Source organism: Rattus norvegicus, chromosome 12, assembly GCF_036323735.1.
Source record: "Rattus norvegicus strain BN/NHsdMcwi chromosome 12, GRCr8, whole genome shotgun sequence".
Lineage (NCBI taxonomy): Eukaryota > Metazoa > Chordata > Mammalia > Rodentia > Muridae > Rattus > Rattus norvegicus.
This window is the reverse complement of record NC_086030.1, coordinates 40,457,603-40,475,472: the sequence shown is the minus strand read 5'-3', so window position 1 is coordinate 40,475,472 and position 17,870 is coordinate 40,457,603. Positions and strand designations below refer to the sequence as shown.

The following is a 17,870-nucleotide window of genomic DNA, read 5'->3' as shown; positions in this document are numbered from 1 at the left end:
TTATTGCGATAGTGTGTCTTCATTTCTCAGGTGGCTTAGGATCTCCTGCCAAGAAAATTCAGATGACAGTAGCAGCTTTCAAATGTCCAGGATACTCATGGAGGAAGGGCACTTTACTGTGTAGTGATGGTTTAATTTCTTAAAAGACATGAGTTCTGAAGTAATTTCAGACATTTTGTAGAAAACCAGGTATGAAGGGAGGAGGGCATAGAAGCAGGCAGATCTGAGTTTGAGGCCAGCCTGGTTCTCAGAGTGAGTTCCAGGACAGCCAGGGCTACATAGAAAAACAAAAAGCGAAAAAGAAAAATGCCCACAGTGGTCTAGTTAATTATCCAGTTGTATTTTTCTGTGCTGGGAATGAGTGCAGGGCCTCTGCATACTAAAGACAAGCTCTGCTCGTCTTCAAGGATTTGGGATCCTTGAGCCAGAATCCTCTGCCAGGTACACATGGAGGCCAGGTCACTGTTGGGTGGTGTTTTTCAGAAGCTATCCCTTGTTTTGAGACAAGGTCTCTTGCTAGGACTAGGTGCTCACTGATTAGGCTAGACAACAAACTTTGGCGAATGCCTATCTTGGCCTCCTCAGTTCAGGAGTTATAAACACACAGCCACACGCTGAGCATGGCTTCTATACAGATGCTAGGGATTGAAGTTGGGACTTGGATTTGTATTGATTTGACTGAACCCTCTTCCCAGCTCTGTGTCAGGTCTGTGTGTGAACACATTGTATGTCCATAGCAGTTGCTATTGTTTGTTTGTTTGTTTTCGAGGCAAGGCTTTTCTGTGTAGCTCTGGTTGTCCTGGAACTCCCTCTGTAGACCAGGCTGGCCTTGATCTTAGAGATCCATCTGCCTCTGTCTCCTGAGTGCTAGGATTACCATTTTTTGAGAGTAAAGTGTTGCTATGGGGATGTTGCTTAAGTGTAAAAGTTTCAGTTACTAATTTGGCATGTCTCATTAACCAAATAAATTAACCAAATAAATTAAGATAATCAGTGCTGCATTAAAGGAAGTGGTCTATATTAGAGATTTACCTTATGGCTTTTTAGTTTCCTGGAGTAAAGGAAGATGGAATTTAACCAGTGCTTACTAGTTGTAGTTAGATACAAAGGGACATTTTCCAAGCGATCAGCCCTCCTTTTGCTGTATTCTAATTTACAAAAAGTCAGCTTATGGAATGGAGAGTAACTCAAGAATTTAAGAGCACTGACTGCTATTCCAGAGGATCTGGTTTTGGTTCCTCACATCTAAATGGTGGCTCATAAGCATCTGCAACTCCAGTTTTAAAGATACAGCCCCCTCTTCTGGCATCCTTGGGCACTGCACTCACATGCACAGACATAAGCAAGAAACTCCTGGCCAAACCACCCTGCCTGTGGTTCTGGGCATATGTAGTATATGAGGACTAAGCCCTTAGTCTTGAGGAGTGCCTTAGCTGTGTGTCTTGAAGGCACATGCTTTCTTTGCCTTTTTTTTTTTTTTTTTGTTTTTTGGTCTCAGAGTTAACCAGTGTCTTGCAGTTTTTGCTGATACACGAATGTGGTAGGCCTTGGTCGGAGATGACTAGTCGGTGGTACTTTGACATCAGTGCTTCATGAATGCAGACGGAGATGACGTCCCCTGGAGCTTCTGTTTTCATCATTTCTCCTTAACACTACTGTCAGGATCTTGAGGTTGCGAGGCATAGTGACTCCATTTGCTATTCCATTATTCAGGATACTGAGGCAGGAGACTTCCATGAATGAAGACCAGTGAGATCTTATCTCAAAAAAGCAAAAAAAAAAAAAAAAAAAAACCAAAAACAAACCAACTGACAGTGCTGGAGCAATAGCTCTGTGGTTAAGAGCACTGGCTGCTCTTCCAGAGGAATCAGGTTCAATTCTCTGTACCCACATGAGGGCTTGAAACTGCCTGTAATGTTACTTCTAGGAGATCTTACTCCTTCTAGGATCAACCACACCCACACACACCCACCCACCCTATGATGGTTTGAATATGTGGCCCAGGGAGTGGCACCCTTTGGAGGTGTGGCCTTTCTGGAGGAAGTGTGTCACTGTGGACGTGGGTTTTAAGATCCTCATCTTAGCCATCTGGAAGCCAGTCCTAGTGGCCTTCAGATGGAGATGTAGAACTCTCAGCTTTTCCTGTACCATTTCTGCTTGTATGCTGCCATGTTCCCACTTTGATGATAATGGACTGAACCTCTGAACCTGTAAGCCAGCCCCAATTACATGTTGTCCCTATAAGAGTTGCCTTGGTCATGGTGTTTGTTCACAGCAGTGAAACCCTAACTAAGACTGATCCCCGAGAATTTTTATTTAAGAAAATAAAAAGCAAAAAATCCCAGCAGCAGCACCAGTGGGAAACGTGTTTGAGTGGAAGGCATGAGATCCTAGGTCGGTCACCAGTGGGGAAGGGGAAAGTCATGGAACAACCAAGCTGAAGCTGCAGCACTTTAAGGGTTGGTCAGATGGCTCGAAGGGAAAAGTGTCTGCTGCTGGCCCTGGAACCCACACACTGGAGGAGAACCAACTCTACAAGCTGCCCTCTCAACAGCTCACACTCTCCTGACACAACCAATGCATTCAAATAAAAACAACCCAAATTCTGTTTCAAAGGAAAAATCAGCTGAGCATAGTGATTCACCTTTAGCCCTTGGGAGGCAGGAACAGAGGTAGGCAATCTTCCCAAGTTCAAGGCCAGCTTGGTCCACATAGTGAGTTTGAGGATAGCTAAGATTACATAGTGGAGACTGTTAAAACAAGTTTTTAGTTTTAAATTCTGTTTATTGGTATGTGGGCTTACAGAGGGTATTGGATCCCTAGACCTGGAGTTAAAGGTGATTGTGAGCCATCCGGTGTGTGCAGGTCTCTTAACTTTTACTCTTAACTGTTGAGCCGTCATCTCTAGTCCTCAGGTCAGGGCCTGTTGTGGTTTCTATAAACTTTTTACTGTCATCACGAGTTTCTAAAGTGGGCATGGTTTTTATCTACTTGTTATTGGGTAAGAAAACAGACGCATCTGAGTATGTGGACAAGTAGTGACAGAGCCCAGTTCTTTAACCCTAACTCGCATCCGTCCTCCCGTTGTGTTGTAGTGATGAACACCGAAATGACCGTTCAGCTCTTTGTTAACACCAAGGATACGTCACAGAAAAGCAAAGGCTAAAGCACGGTGTCTCCACCTGTCATCCTAATTTTGCAGAGGCTGTGGCTGGAAGGTCATAAGGTCAAGGTTATATCACAATATGTATACATTGAGTTCTAGGTCAGATTGGTATAACTGACAAGACCCTGTCTCAAAACCACAACAAGAACAACCAAAACAAAGCCATCGCAGGTAGCGTAAGGTACAGATTATTGTGTGGTTCCAGTTCTTCTTTTTCTTCTTTTCATGTCTGGCTTTTGTAGGGAAAAAGAAAATCATTTTTTTTTGAGACATGGTCTTACTATGTAGAACAGGCAGGACTCACCACTCCCTGCTAACTAAACCACAAGTAAACTTAATGTGGCTTTTGAACCCTGATACATACTTTATTTATTTATTTCAGTGTGTTGTTTTAAAATTTATTGTGTGTGTGTGTGTGTGTGTGTGTGTGTGTGTGTGTGCTTGATGTACAAGTGGAACTCAGAGGACAGCTTGTGGAACCTGTTCTCTCCTCCTACTGTGTGGTTCCTGAGGTTCAAATTCAGGTTGCCAGCTCTGGTGGCCCTGTTTGGAAGCTTGATTTCAACATATTTTAGAGTCATTGTTTCCACACTAGGGATTCAGAGGCAGGCAAATCTGAGTGTGAGGCCAGCCTGGTCTATAGAATGAGTTACAAAATAGCCAGAGATACACACAGAAAAACCCTGTTAAGCACTAAGCTATCTTCTTTAGCTCCTGTTTTTAAGAATAATTTTTATGGGGGCTGGAGAGATGGCTCAGAGGCTAAAAGCACTGGCTGCTCTTCCAGAGGTCCTGAGTTCAGTTCCCAGCCACCACATGGGAATAATGTGTTGTGATACCTTCTTCTGGCACAGGTGTACATGCAGATAAAGCACTCACATACATAAACAAATCTCTAAAAATAATTTAATGTGCATGGATTTTTGGCCTTCATATATATTTCTGTATCATGTGTGAAACGAGTTAGAGACAGTTGTTAGCTGTCGTGTGTGCTGTGATTTGAATAGAGATCCTCTGGTAGAGCAGCTAATGTTCGCATTGTGTCCTTTGTTTTGATGACCTCCCTGTGTGTTGGATTTATATGGCTTCTCTCTTGCTTGTCTCTGGTGCTTTACTGCTTTGTGCCTTTGTGTGGCCTTAGCCAGCCAGGATAGCAGGTCAGCAGATGGACCCAGTAGTACACAGAGTTGGATTGTAACAGCACTGTGTCTCCTCATTCATGTGTTGGCTGTCGCTGCTGTTCTGTGGAGCCGGAGGTCAGTCAGCCTTAATAACAGACAGCAGGCCCTGCAGATATACCTCTTCTGGCCTTTGACGGGGAAGCTTGCCAAGCCTTAGCCTAAATCATTCTTCCTTCCGCATTGGAGCTATTTAGAGGTGATGTTTTAAAAGAGCTACATGATGTTCTGGTTTGGTGCAATAGCAGAACATGCTTTGAGTCTCATCTCACATTCAGCACCAATGCTTGGCTCCAGTATGACACGTATCGTCTCATTCAGCCTCTTACTTATGACCACTCCGACTGGAGGCCGCCCAAAGAATCACTGTGGTCACTAGACGCCACTTTCATAAAAAGTAATGAGCAAGGGGTTTGTCGGGAATGGCCTCTGGAGTAACTACAAACACCTACCACTTACTCCTCCTCTGCACATTTGATTCTCTTTTCTCTGGCGTTGTGGAGGGAACAACAAACCCACTTCTCCATTTGTTTGCCCACAGCATTCTTACCCCTCTCCAATCTTTCATTTTGCTTTTACTTATTTTAAGTGTATGTTGTGTGTGTGTGTGTGTGTGTGTGTGTGTGTGTGTGTGTGTGTGTGTTACTGTGTAGAAGGAAGAGGATGACACCTGTGAGCTCTGGGTGTTGAACTCAGCCTGTTAGCCGTGGGCCATCCTCTCGGGCTTTTATACCACTTGTTTCTGGACTCCGCACTCTACCTACTTACTACTGACTCCTTCAGTTCTGCCTGCAAATTATTCAAGTCCCCTTTCCCTGAAAAGAGTCCCCTCCCTCCCCCCCGCCCCATACAAACAGTCCTACCTGAGGTGTGTGGACCCTCCATTCAGCAGGTCCTCTGGGCCTCGCAGACTCGGGCCACACTGAGACTGTTTGGATTACCAGCGCCTGCATCTGCTTTCCTGATCCATCTCTGTTTGTGTTTCTTACTGGCTTGTCTCCCTCCTTTATACTGCTTTCTCACATGCCCCTACCCAGTGCCCATGATACTACTCGGAGGCCAGGTTGTATAGGGTGATGGTTTTCTCATTATAGTCTGAGGTCTTAAATCTGAGTAATGTCTTTTTTTTTTTTTTTTTTCTTCTTAGACAAGACCTCACTCTGTAGCCAAGGCTGTCCTTGGATTTGCTGTGAACTCTTTGCAATTCTCTTGTCTGAGCCTCCTCAGTAGTAGGATTACAGGCATGAGCCACCATGTCTCTTTTTTTGTGGTTTTTTGTTTTTTTTTTTTTTTTTGTTTTGTTTGTTTGTTTGTTTGTTTTGGTTTGGTTTTGTTTGTTTGGTTGACTTTTTTTTTTTCTTTTTTCTTTTTTTTGGAGCTGGGGACCGAACCCAGGACCTTGCGTTTGCTAGGCAAGCGCTCTCCCACTGAGCTAAATAAATCCCCAACCCCGTTTGGTTGACTTTTAAGCGCAAGGTCCTGGGTTCAGTCCCCAGCTCCGGGGGAAAAAAAAATTCTCATTATCTACCATAGTCTCTTGCTTGGCACATAGCAAATAGATAGGCTCATAATGTTTTTGAATTCATGATATTTAGTATCCTAAAACTTTTGGGGGGTGGGTTTCAAGTATATTTTATTGGTATAAAACCAAAATATGGTGATGTGATTTTCAGAATTAGGTGATACTGTTCCCTTGCAGTCTCTTTACTATAGAGAGGAAAATGCTAACTCTCAAAAAAGTAAACAGTCAGTGATAATTTGTTACAGCTTCTACAAAAAACTTAAAAGCAGAGAAGGACTTCTCAAACCATTTCTTTAATCTTCTCATGATTCTGCTGAAAGTCACCAACCACTACTTAAACCTCCACCTTCCTGGTGGCCTCTCAGCCTCCCAGGCCACTTAGGCAGGAGCCGCAGAATCTGTGCAGTTGAGCCACAGCGGCTGTGCTTGCACTAACAGCAGCCTCATTTCTTGACTTGTGTGCTCACAAGGTTAACACTGTCCTTCATCTCTATATAAAAAGTCATCCCAGAGTGACCTCAGAGCATCACTCAAAGCTACAAAACACACAATAGCTAGTTTTGTTTAAAATATTTGTATCCCGAGTTCCCATTTTTTTAAAAAAGAGAAAGCCCCAAAGTTACATAGTGTGAAAGCTACTCTCAACAAGGCCCCAGGTGACCGAGAGCCATGATGGTTGTGTAGCTATGGAACAGATCCTCCTCCTTTACCTCATTACACCTCCTCAGTATAAAGTTCCCAGGGACTATTGGTCGCAGCCAATACCCCCATTTCCAAAGAAGCCAAATAAGGAGACACTGGGAAAAATCTTTCTAATGCATCGGCCTCAACATTCCCCTTAGCTCTGTAGTACTGAAAGCCTTGGCCAACACACGCAGACATGAAGCCAGTGGTGTTCTGTTCAAGGACATTGGCTGCTTTGAGGTGCTGGGCAGCAGCCTCAGAGGTCTTGGCATTGTTTACACCCTCTCTGAGGAGAACCGTGGCACTCTGGATTTGGTACCCACTAAATGACAGCCCAGCCACACCTGTAGCATCAATATCCAGAGAGTTCTTGTCACAAGTCAGTGAAGACAAGATGGCATTCACAGCTGAAAGTGCTGGCTGCCGAAGCAGGTACTGCCTGCTCCCATAGTACAGCAGTTACAGTCAAGGACAAGGACCACTCGGAGTTCAGGGTTACCCAGAAGACCCACTTCAGTAAGCTGATGTCTTTCAAGTGTTAAATTCTTGGGATCCTTAATAAAATGTAAGGGTTGAATTTCTATTCCTTCAATTTGAGGGAATAATAAAGCAAAACAAGATTCTCCAATTTCTCTTTCCTGAGGCCAATTGCTGCCTGATCCCATTGGAGTCACTACGATTCCCAGGGTCACAATCCCAAGGACCTGACACTGCTTGGGGAACAGTTTCTCCAGGGCAGTTCTTTTCCTTGCTCTTTTATGGCCACGTCACTCCTCCTGGCTGATTAAAGTCAGAATCTGCCATGTAGAGAACCGTCCATGGAGATCGGTCTTGGTGGGTCCGCAGCCCTACGCTCACTCCCTCCACGGGCAGCACACTCTGGCTACCCGAAGCAGTGGTTTGGCTGCAGGAAGGTAAGCACGTGTTACCCCACCTCCACAAGGTTACCCAGCACATAGGGGCCTCGAGGATCTGTGGAGGAGGAGCCGCCACTGCCTGCTGGCTCCCTGCCTCATCTACCAGCTCAAAAGCCCTATGGAGGCTCAGGCACCCAAGTGGCCAGTGCACCCCTAAAACATTTTTATAGAACCACAACTCCATATGAAGACTAGGAGATTTGGGCTGGAGAGACTCAGTGACTGTAGTGCGTGCTGCACCACCACAGAGACCTCAGTCTGGATCCTACCCCAGTATGACAAGCCAGGGGGTCCAGCACTGTAGAGTGAGACAGGAGGATTGCTGGAGCTTGCTGGCCTCTAGCCTAGTGGAGAAACGCCAAGCTCCAGATGCAGAGAGGGACTCTTTGTCAGAGGAGGAGGCTGAGGAACACTCTGCTGCCTGCTGGCTGCTGCAGGAGTGTGTATCCCCTCACATGTGCTCACACACGTAAACCCCTAAAGTAAATGGAACTAGCCAAAGATGGCTACAAATGTCTCGCTGTGTTCTTGTCACTCTGTTTATGGCTCTGGACAGCACAGTGAGATGTAGGGGTCTCTTCGTCTTTTGAGAACCTTTGTGAAGCTTTTTCACTCAGTGGAACTACAAGCAAACTTGTACATTTAAATACCACTCAAGAGAATACAGACGCTTGTGGAAATAGTCACACAAATGAACTATTAGCTGAATGTGACCAGAAAGCACTTGCTAAAGTGACTGTCAGACATTCAGAAAGTACAGAAGTTATCTTCTGTATGCCCAGCAGCATGTTGTGTCACAGCCTTCTGGGGGTGACACAGCACACCTGCATGAGTATCACAGCACTGAGGTTCATGAACCAACCAGTCTCGTTGGGGTTCCTAGTGGGAGAAGTTACCTAAAAGGATTAGGAATAACTCAAAAAAGCAGCTGCACCCCAGAAAGCCCACCCCAGCATGGGCAATAGCACATGAACTGCAGCCCTGGGGCTTTTTGTGTTGCTCCAGACAGTTGTGCTTGTTAGCTGTGTGTCTAGCAACTTTTTAGTAGGGTCCTCAAGAATCTTGCAAATCCTCATCCATGTTTCTTCCCCAGTGTATAACCGTCATAGTAAACGTTCTATCTCTGAAGAGATACCATGACCATGGCAGCTCTTATAAAAGCAAGTAAACATTTAACTGGAGTTTGCTTACTGTTTCAGAAGTTGAGTCTCTTATGATCATGGTGGGGAGCATGGCAGCACTTAGGCAGACATGGTGCCAGAGAAGGAGCTAAGAGCTCTGCACGAGGATCTGTAAGCAGCAGGGAGCGCTGACTCTAGGCCTGGCCTTTTGTCTGCTGGTTTGTGAGGACCCCCTTTCCTCTGGCAGGCATAGAACTCTGGCAGGTCAGAGCATTAAGAACAAGAAAGGGGCTTTTCTGGGCCTGGCAGTGCCTCCCTACCCAGAAGGCGAGGCAGGAGGGTTAAGACTGCTAAGCAGTACTAGAAAAGGCACAATGGCCTAACTGGTTTTTACATATTTCATGTAAAACACTACATTTCTCTGTTAAGTATGTGGGCCTGGGTGCTATGGCAGCTGTAGAGATGTCCGAGGACTGTGTGTGGGAACTAATTCTGAGTGCCCTGCAGCAATAAAAATGGTATTGTGTGGTGGTCGGTACCTTCAATCACCGAGCCCTCTTACTGGGGTGGGTATCAGCGTCTGGTCTGTCACCCCCATGGGCGCTCCTATATTCCAGACTACTTACTGTGTAACCCAGGATGATCTTGAGTTTCTGATCCTGATTCCATTACCATGACGTTCCCAGGGTTCACTACAGCCGTCTGACTCAGTGCGGAGCGTCCAGCTGCGGGGTTTCCAGATGATAGACAGGACTTTTTTTTTTTTTTTTTTTTAAATTTAGAGAATACTTTATTAGTTTTTGTAATCAAACCCACGTAGATAAGACCTTACATATTTAATACAGTGTGTTACCCCTAGACAGGACTTTAATAGCTCAGCGCTACCCACTTTCCTTTCCCTGACTGGGTTCAGTACCCAGCCTTGCAAAAAACAATAATACTAAATAAATAAAAACATTATTGAAGGGCTGGAGAGATGGCTCAGTGGTTAAGAGCACCGACTGCTCTTCCAGAGGTCCTGAGTTCAAATCCCAGCAACCACATGGTGACTCAAAACCATCTGTAATGAGATCTGATGCCCTCTTCTGCTGTGTCTGAGAGTAACAGTGTACTCATGCATAAAATAAATGAATAAATATTAAAAAAAATTATTGAAGTAGATTTGGTAAATTGGAGATTTTTCAGTGGTTTGAATTGAAATATTTAGTATTGTAGTGTGTGATCAGTTCTTAGTGATCTTGTGATTTCTGAAGAGAAGAGCGTCATGTTTGTATACTGATGTGACGCCAGAGGTGCTGTACTTCCATGCCTTAACAAAGAGAAGAGGCGAATGTTTTCTTCTGTAGCAACAGGGAGGACATGCCTTCCGAGACATGAAAGTGCACTAGAGACAGAAAATAGAAAACCCCAGACAGACTTGATTTGTGTCTCAGTGTGCGTGTGCACAGTAAAGGTAAGACTTCACATCTAGACAAGCATGTCCGTCATTGGCCAGCAGTATTGGATAGCATTTAGGAGAGATTAGCTTTCTGTTTCCCATGATTTCAGCACAGTATAGAGTAAGACAGCAAGCAGTGAGGCGCAGACACACGCTACACCTGGCATCTGAGTAATTTGAAAGAAGAGCCTTATTGGCATGTGTTTGGTTGTCTGGTCAACATATTGGAAGAGAGACCCTTAGTTAATGTCTTCCATCAGTTTGGCCCTTGGACATCTCTATGGGCATTTTTTTGTTTGCTGATTGGAGAAAGATCAATCCCTCTCTGGGGAAGTGCGACCTCTGGACAAGTGGCTGGGCTATGCAAGGCTAGCAGACGGCAAGCCCAGAAGCAAAGCACAGGCGCCCTTCCACCACAGTGCATGCTTCAAGCTCATGCCTTGAAGTCCTACCTCGGGCTTCCTTTGTGATGGTCTGTAATCTGTGGGAGGAACCAAGGCACTTTGAAGTAGCAAACTGTATTTTTAAGGAAAACAGCATGCTGGTGTTGGCTTAGGTTGATTCTTTCCAGACACTGTTTGAAGTGGTTTAGTCCACATTAAGTCCTAAGAAGAGGGATATGGGAGACGGTAAGATGGCTCAGCCGGCAGAGGCAGCTAGTACCAAACTGATGACCTGAGCTCATCTCTGAGGCTACATGACAGAGGGAGAGCCATGCTCCAGGGCACATACGCTTACCCGCTCCCACCACCTGCCCTGAAGATACTTAAGGTTGAACCTTTTTATTTTATTTTATTTCTTTGGTGTATGGATAAAATGATTTGGTTGGTGTGAGTTGATTTGCTTTGCTCCTGGCCATAGAAGCTTAATAGGGTCTTCTGCTCTTTAACCCTGTCGGGTGGCATCTGCAGAAGGTCCTGTTTCCTGAGCACACTGCCCAAGGTGCCTCCCTAGGCTGCCTTCCCTCCCTGTGCTCGGAGTGCAGTGCTGCTGCTGCTAAGTCATGCCTTTTTTAAAAAATATTTTTTACTTTTAGATTTATTGTGTATATGTTTGTGATCCTGTATGAGGCCAGTATGGAATCTCCTAGAGCTAGCGTTCGAGAAGGTTGTGGAACTGTCAGATACAGACAGATACAGAGCTCATGCCCTCTGAAAGTATATGAGGTGCTCTTCACCGCTGCACTGTGTCCCTTGCCCTGGAAGCTAGGATTCCAGAGCAAGGTCTCCACCAACCCTTTTGATTCTTCTTTGCCTAGAGCTCTTTATCTCTTCATTGTGTGATCACAATAAAAGAATAAGTATTGTTCTGGCTAATATTGTTTTGTAATCTAAGGGTCAAGGCATTTTCTGCATGGTTAGGTTGTGAATGGATCTTGACAAAAGAAGGACCCACTGTTTCTTCTCCCCATGGGTTTTGGTTAGTTTCTTGTTGCTATGATGAACCTGATAGATTGCAGGGGGATTAGCCTGACTCATGGTTTCAGAGCCCACAGACTGTGGCTCCTTGGTTCATGAGCTTTGAAGAACAGTGGGTTGTGTGATGGTTGGGGGCCTTACCTCTAGGAGACAGACAGAAAGCAGAAGAGACCAATCAGGTTACCATATAGGGCAAGGACATCAGCCCAGTGACCCACTCCCTCTAATTAAGCACTGCCTCCAGGTAATGCCATCATACGGTAAATACATCAAGGGGTTAACTGGCTTCACTTCCAGCCCTCAGGAGAGAACTCTCTGGAAATGGACTTGCAGACCTGTATAGAGATATTTACTGACCACAATGGTATTTCCTAATGTAGTCAGTTCATTACCGAATCAAAGCAGGACGCTGTCAGATGCAGTCCGTTTGAATCTGTACATCTGTAGTCCTATTTCTGCATCACTCAATGCCATTTCCCCGGCGTTCTTTTCTTGGTGTCTCCTCCAAAATTTGATTTCATATGTTTATCATTTTAAGAAACTAGTCGTTTGAAGCTTGTCCTTTTGAAGTTTTTTTTTTTTTTGGGAGGGGCAGGTCTAAGCCGTGTACCCTAGGATAGCCTAGGGCTCCATTTCCTTCACTGCATCTGTCAGGAGCTGGGATTCTGGTTCACTGCCCTGCCATTAGTTAATTTTTCTTTTGCCTCTCCCCTCCTTTCCCCTCCTCTCTCTTTTCTTCTTGAAATTATGTATTTTGGTATAGGGTCTGTGTGTGTGCCTGGTGAATCTGAACTTGCTATATATACCCGGCTGGCCTACGTCTGCCTCCTAAGTGCTGGGGTACCACACTGCAAGAGTTCCTTTTGTTTCCTTCTTTCCTTCGTTCGTTTGTTCTTTTTGGATTTTTTTCTTTTAAAGAATTATTTACTTATGTATAAGAGTACACTGTAGCTGTCTTCAGACACACTAGAAGAAGGCATCAGATCCCATTACAGATGGTTGTGAGCCACCATGTGGTTGCTGGAAATTGAACTCAGGACCTCTGGTGGAGCAAACTCACTTAACCACTGACATCTCTCTAGCCCCTCCTTGTTGAGTTTTGATTTCTCTAGACAGGGTTGCTCTGTGGCTGTCCTGGAACTCACTCTGTAGACCAGACTGGGAACTGGCTCAGCTTTTTTTTTTTTTTTTTTTGGTTCTTTTTTTCGGAGCTGGGGACCGAACCCAGGGCCTTGCGCTTCCTAGGTAAGCGCTCTACCACTGAGCTAAATCCCCAGCCCCCTGGCTCAGCTTTTTCAATTTTTTTTTTTTTTTTTTTTTTTTTTTTTTTTGCTTTAGCAAAAATTATATACCCCATCCAACCCCTCCAAAGTCCCTTTCACCTATTTTTCTTTGGTTCCTTACCTATGAAAGTTTAGACTGTGGAGGTTTTTATTCCTGTCCTTTTGTGCCTTTTATATGCTTATGTTTTTGTTTATCTGAGACAAGGTCTCATCTGGCCCTGGCTGGCCTGGAACATGCTATGTAGACCAGGCTGCCTCTGGACGCTGCAGGCGCTGCAAGCATACGTGAAGGCAAACACTCAAACATATAGAGTAGAAAATGAATTTCCGATTACACGTTGCTGCACTGTGTGCCTGCTTCTGTTCAGAGCTGCGGTGTCTTGTTCCTGTGCCAGTGTAGTAAGTTGAATTTAAACGTTTTATGGATTTATTCTACCTGTATGAATTTGCCAGCATGTATATACCTTGTGTTCTTGAGGTCAGAAGAGGGTATTGATACCTGGAACTAGTTACAGATGGCTGTCTCAGTGTGGGTGCTAGGACTTGAACCCAGGTCCTCTGATAGAGAAACTAGTACTATCCCTCAAAATAGATACTCTTTTTTTTTTTTTTTTTTGGAGATGGGGTCTCACTGGTGTCTCTGGCTGGCCTTGAATTCAGACATCCCACCACCACCATGCCTTAAAGCATGTGGCTCCCACACCTGGCAAGGCTTCATATGCTCTTAGGGCATTTACAGACAGGCTTCTTGTCAGCGTTCCTTCCTGTTTCCCCCAGCGTGGATGGCCTTCTTGAGTTCATCTGCCTCATTTATCCTCGGGTTTGCTGTCTACTAAAAGCCCGTGCACTCCAGAGAATGATAGACATGCTTTCAAAACCAAGTCAGCCTCTCCTCCTCAGACTCCTGAGCATTTTTGCACTCACTGTTGATCTAGTGCTCACACAGTAGCTCTTCAGCCGGACGTTTTATTATTAATTTGCCAAAATAGCCTCAATAATGTGCTGGGTTGCAGCTGATGCAGTTGACATGGTTTCTGTAGGCTGAGGAGAATGGGGGTTTCCTGGAGCCCCAAACTGCTCTTTCTCCTGACTCCTGGGGCGCGTGAGGAAATGGTTGGAGAAGCAGTGGTCTGCTGGGGGGCATAGCTAGCTATTCTAGGCCCTGACAGTTTTCTGTTTACAGAGATAAAGATGTGTCTCTCTTTTGTCCTTACTGCATAATCATTCCTCCAGATGATTTCTTAATCCTCAGAACCAAACCCAAAGCAGTCATTTATTATTTTTTATAGGCATATCGATAGAAAGATTACATTTTATTTACCATTCAGTTCTGGAAAACATAAGAAATCTAAAAATGTTACTTTTCAGTAGCATATTTAAGCATATTTTTGTGGTAGCAGCCCATTTCTAGTCATTTTGATGAACTTTCTTAAAGGACTTATTTAATGTTTTGTTTTATAAGTATATGTTTTTGCTTACATGTCTCTCTATGTAGCATGTACATGGCTAGTACCATAGAGGCCAGAAGAGGCCTTTAGAGCCCCTAGAACTGAAGTTAACAGAAGATTGTGAGCTGCCTCCTGAGTGCAAGAACAGCAGGCGCTCTTCACTGCTGAGCCATCTTTCCAACCTGCATAATACACTTTAGACAATGAAAACAAATTCTAACGCGTTAGATTTCAAAAGTAAGCCCAGCGCATGGAATTCTTTCTTCACTGAGCATAAGTAAAGTGTGCATAGCTCTTTGAGGGTTAAACTTTGCCTTAGTGCTTATATGCTTATATGCATGTCCATGTGTCCACTCAGTGTACCCGCTGTGAAGGAGTGCATGAAAGTAACCTGGCTGCGGCTTAGTTTGGAGTCCTAGGGTTACGAGGTCCCCTGAAGGTCATCCCTATACAACCCCTTCTAGGGCACGCACGCCACTAGTGGGTTAAAGTCAGTGTTCTGGAGGCAGGTAGACATGATTACCTAAAAAGGTAGTGTCCTGTTATATTGTGGATTGGAAGTTTGTTGTCTTTGAATTTCTCTTTAAACTTGGTATTTGGGGTGGCTTTGTTTCTGATTTTTGCTGTGATGCCTGTCCTGCTTCCCAGAAAGTTTTGACAAATTGGTGTCTCCAGTATTGTTTGTTAGGGTGATGTCCTAACTGCTAGTGAGTCCGGTTGGCCATTAAGAATTTCCGGGGCTGGGGATTTAGCTCAGTGGTAGAGCGCTTACCTAGGAAGCGCAAGGCCCTGGGTTCAGTCCCCAGCTCCGAAAAAAAGAACCAAAAAAAAAAAAAAGAATTTCCATTAATGCAATGATCTTTAAAGATGAGCTCCACCTCAATTTTGTTCCCAGAGAGGCCTGGATTCCTGCCCCAGTGAACGTCAAACATAGCCTGGGACTTGATTTTATTTTGAGGTCGTAGTTCTTTCTATTTCTCTGCTTTAAAGTTTCTAGTGGAAGGAACAACTGTTGACTATGATGGTACCCCTCAGAGCCTTGCGTTTTGTGTTTATGTGTTTAATGATTTCTACAGTATATAAAACAAACCGTTTTCTGACATTTAATCAGGTAAATAGTAAATGTGTTTTGTTCAGTGGACGTAGTCATTCAGAATGGATGGTATATTTGCTATTGGGGTTTTTTTTTTCCCTGACAAAACAGGTGCTATTGCTCTGTGCTGGCATGCAGAAGAGAGCTGTGTATTTCTGGCATGCACTATGTTGTGGGGAGGGCCTTTACACATCAGATGTAAGTTTTCAGCGACATGTGTGACAGAGATTGGGTTTTTAGACAGCTTGTTTTGTTTCCATCAGAGCAGTGTCCCACTAGGCAATATTATCCTTCAACGTCCTGTGTGGCAGCTTATGTAGGACTGTCGGCTCTGAGCACAGCCATCATGATCTTCACAGCACTCACTGCTCTTCTATTCGCCTACCCTCCTATGTTTCTTTTCTTGGTTGCTTTTGTTTTATTTTTAAGATGTATTTGATTATTTTATGTAATCAATTAATTAATTTAATGTGTGTGAGCACACTGTAGCTCTCTTTAGACACACCAGAAGGGGCATCAGATCCCATTACAGTTGGTTATGAGCCACCGTGTGGTTGCCGGGAATTGAACTCAGGGCCTCTGGCAGAGCAGTCAGTGCTCTTAACCACTGAGCCATCTCTCAGGCCCCAAAATTAACCCATAAACTCTACTTGCCCAAGGACCAGGTAACTTCCTAGAATTCTGGGGATCATAAAGAGCCACATGGAAAAATACGGTGGCTGTATGGGTTTGTCCTTTAAAGTCCCTACAGCACATGTCTCAGGGCCGCTCAACTGGGAATTATAATGAGTGGTCCTGACCAAAGTCATTCCTGGTTAGTATTTAAATAAAGCTTGCTTCAAATTTGGCTTGAATATGTAGAACTGGTTTTCCTCTCTAGAGTCTCAGGATTAACATTTGGAGGCCCCAGTGAGTGTAAAAAGACCTTTCCACCTCAAATTCTGGAGCTAGGCTTTTCACTCTGGCTCTGCCCTGTGCATAAAGGCACCCCCCCCCCCCCACTGCCTCCCCCAAAGGCCAAGCTGGGGAAAATGAAATAGCAAGCAATTTTTTATGGTAAGTCATAGAAGCCTCTTTAGCTAGCTTCCGTGACAATTTTCTGCCTGTTCTTTGGATAGTGGATTCGGGATATTTTATCTGGGAATGGGGAGGACCTGGGAAGCTCTGTGCACTCCCTCACCCCCACCCCACTTCAGGACAAAGGCAGACATCCCACGACAGTTTGTGAGGCCTTGGCTGTTCCGGAATTAGCTCTGTAGACCAGGTTGGCTTTAAACTCAGAGATTTTACCTGCCTGTGCCTCCATCTCCTGGTGAGATTAACTTCCTGTGTCACCACTTCCTGGCTTTATTTTAAAGTGCGTGCGTGCGTGCGCACCTGCTCATGAGTGCCCATGTAGACCATAGGTGTGGGATCCCCTACAGCTGGAGTTAACAGATGGTTGTAAACCATCCAACATTGATTGGCGTTGGGAATCGGGTTTGGGTTATCTGGAAGAGCAGTATGTGCTGCGGTTAAGTGCCTGAGGCATCTCTCCAGTCCTTTGAAGATTTGTTTATTTGAGGGACAAGATCTTACTTATCACAGGCTGGCTTGGAGTTTTTGTTTTTTTTTTTTTTTTTTTTTTTTTTTGCTTCTTTTTTTCAGAGCTGGGGACCGAACCCAGGGCCTTGCGCTTCCTAGGCAAGCGCTCTACCACTGAGCTAAATCCCCAACCCGGAGATTTTTATGTAGCTGAGCATGACTTCTAACTTCTGTTCCTCCTGTCCACTCTGGCTGTATCCTGGGGACGGCAGGCACTGTGCCATCATGCGCAGTGTACTGAGGTATTTTGAAACAGAAAAGAGGGCTCGTTTGTTTGCCGTTATACTTGTGATGCAGGGGCTTGTGCATTATAGCCATGCACACAACTCTCCCATAACAAGAAAAGGTGGCATGCATCTATATTCCTTAAGCCTGAGGAGAGATACTCTCAGAGTTGTAGGCTGCCATACCAGACTATTTATGTGACAAAGTTCTGTCTCCAAAAAAGGTATATAATTTGTGTGGCTGTGGGACAGTCTTCTATGCTTTTAACTTTTACCATGTTGTCTTCTTCCTTTTCTTTGTTCCTTTTTCTCTCTGTGTCTGTCTCTGTATGTGTGTCTCTCTCTGTCTCTCTCCGGTCCACCCCCACCCCGTTCTCTCTTTTTTTTAAGGTAGGGTCTTAATGTATGTATTGTATAGCAGTGAACCTCCTGCTTAAGTCTCCCAGTTTGGGGGCTCAGCTCCCCGCTTTGAGTTTTAACTTCCTGAATGAGAATGCTAGTTTTTTTATGCTGAGTTTGTATTTATATAGATTTTTTTACTCACTTAAATGCATGCTTTTGAAAAACTAGTGGTTAACATGTTAACAAGATTTTGTTTTTGGAACAGTGTTGCAGCTTTTACACAGAGATGACTGTGACTGCTCCAAGTGCCTTGGAATCTACTTCTGTGGTTTTAGTCTTTTGGTTAAAGGAATCTCAGGATCCTAACAAATACTATTTGCTGTTATTGTTGTAATCTCTCCTCTTCCTGAAAGTGTACATGAGGATATACATTTTTTCTTTTTTTTTTTTTC

The 17,870-nt window shown here is 44.5% G+C and overlaps 1 protein-coding gene and 1 pseudogene across 33 annotated transcripts in view; one reads left to right on the top strand and one right to left on the bottom strand.

Moving 5' to 3' along the window:
• The window catches only part of Atxn2 (ataxin 2), a 96,239-nt gene that overhangs the window by 34,423 nt on the left and 43,946 nt on the right, over positions 1-17,870 (top strand). The gene's annotated exons all lie outside the window — the stretch shown is intronic.
• Positions 6,508-17,076, bottom strand: Fbxo22-ps1 (F-box protein 22, pseudogene 1; annotated as a pseudogene).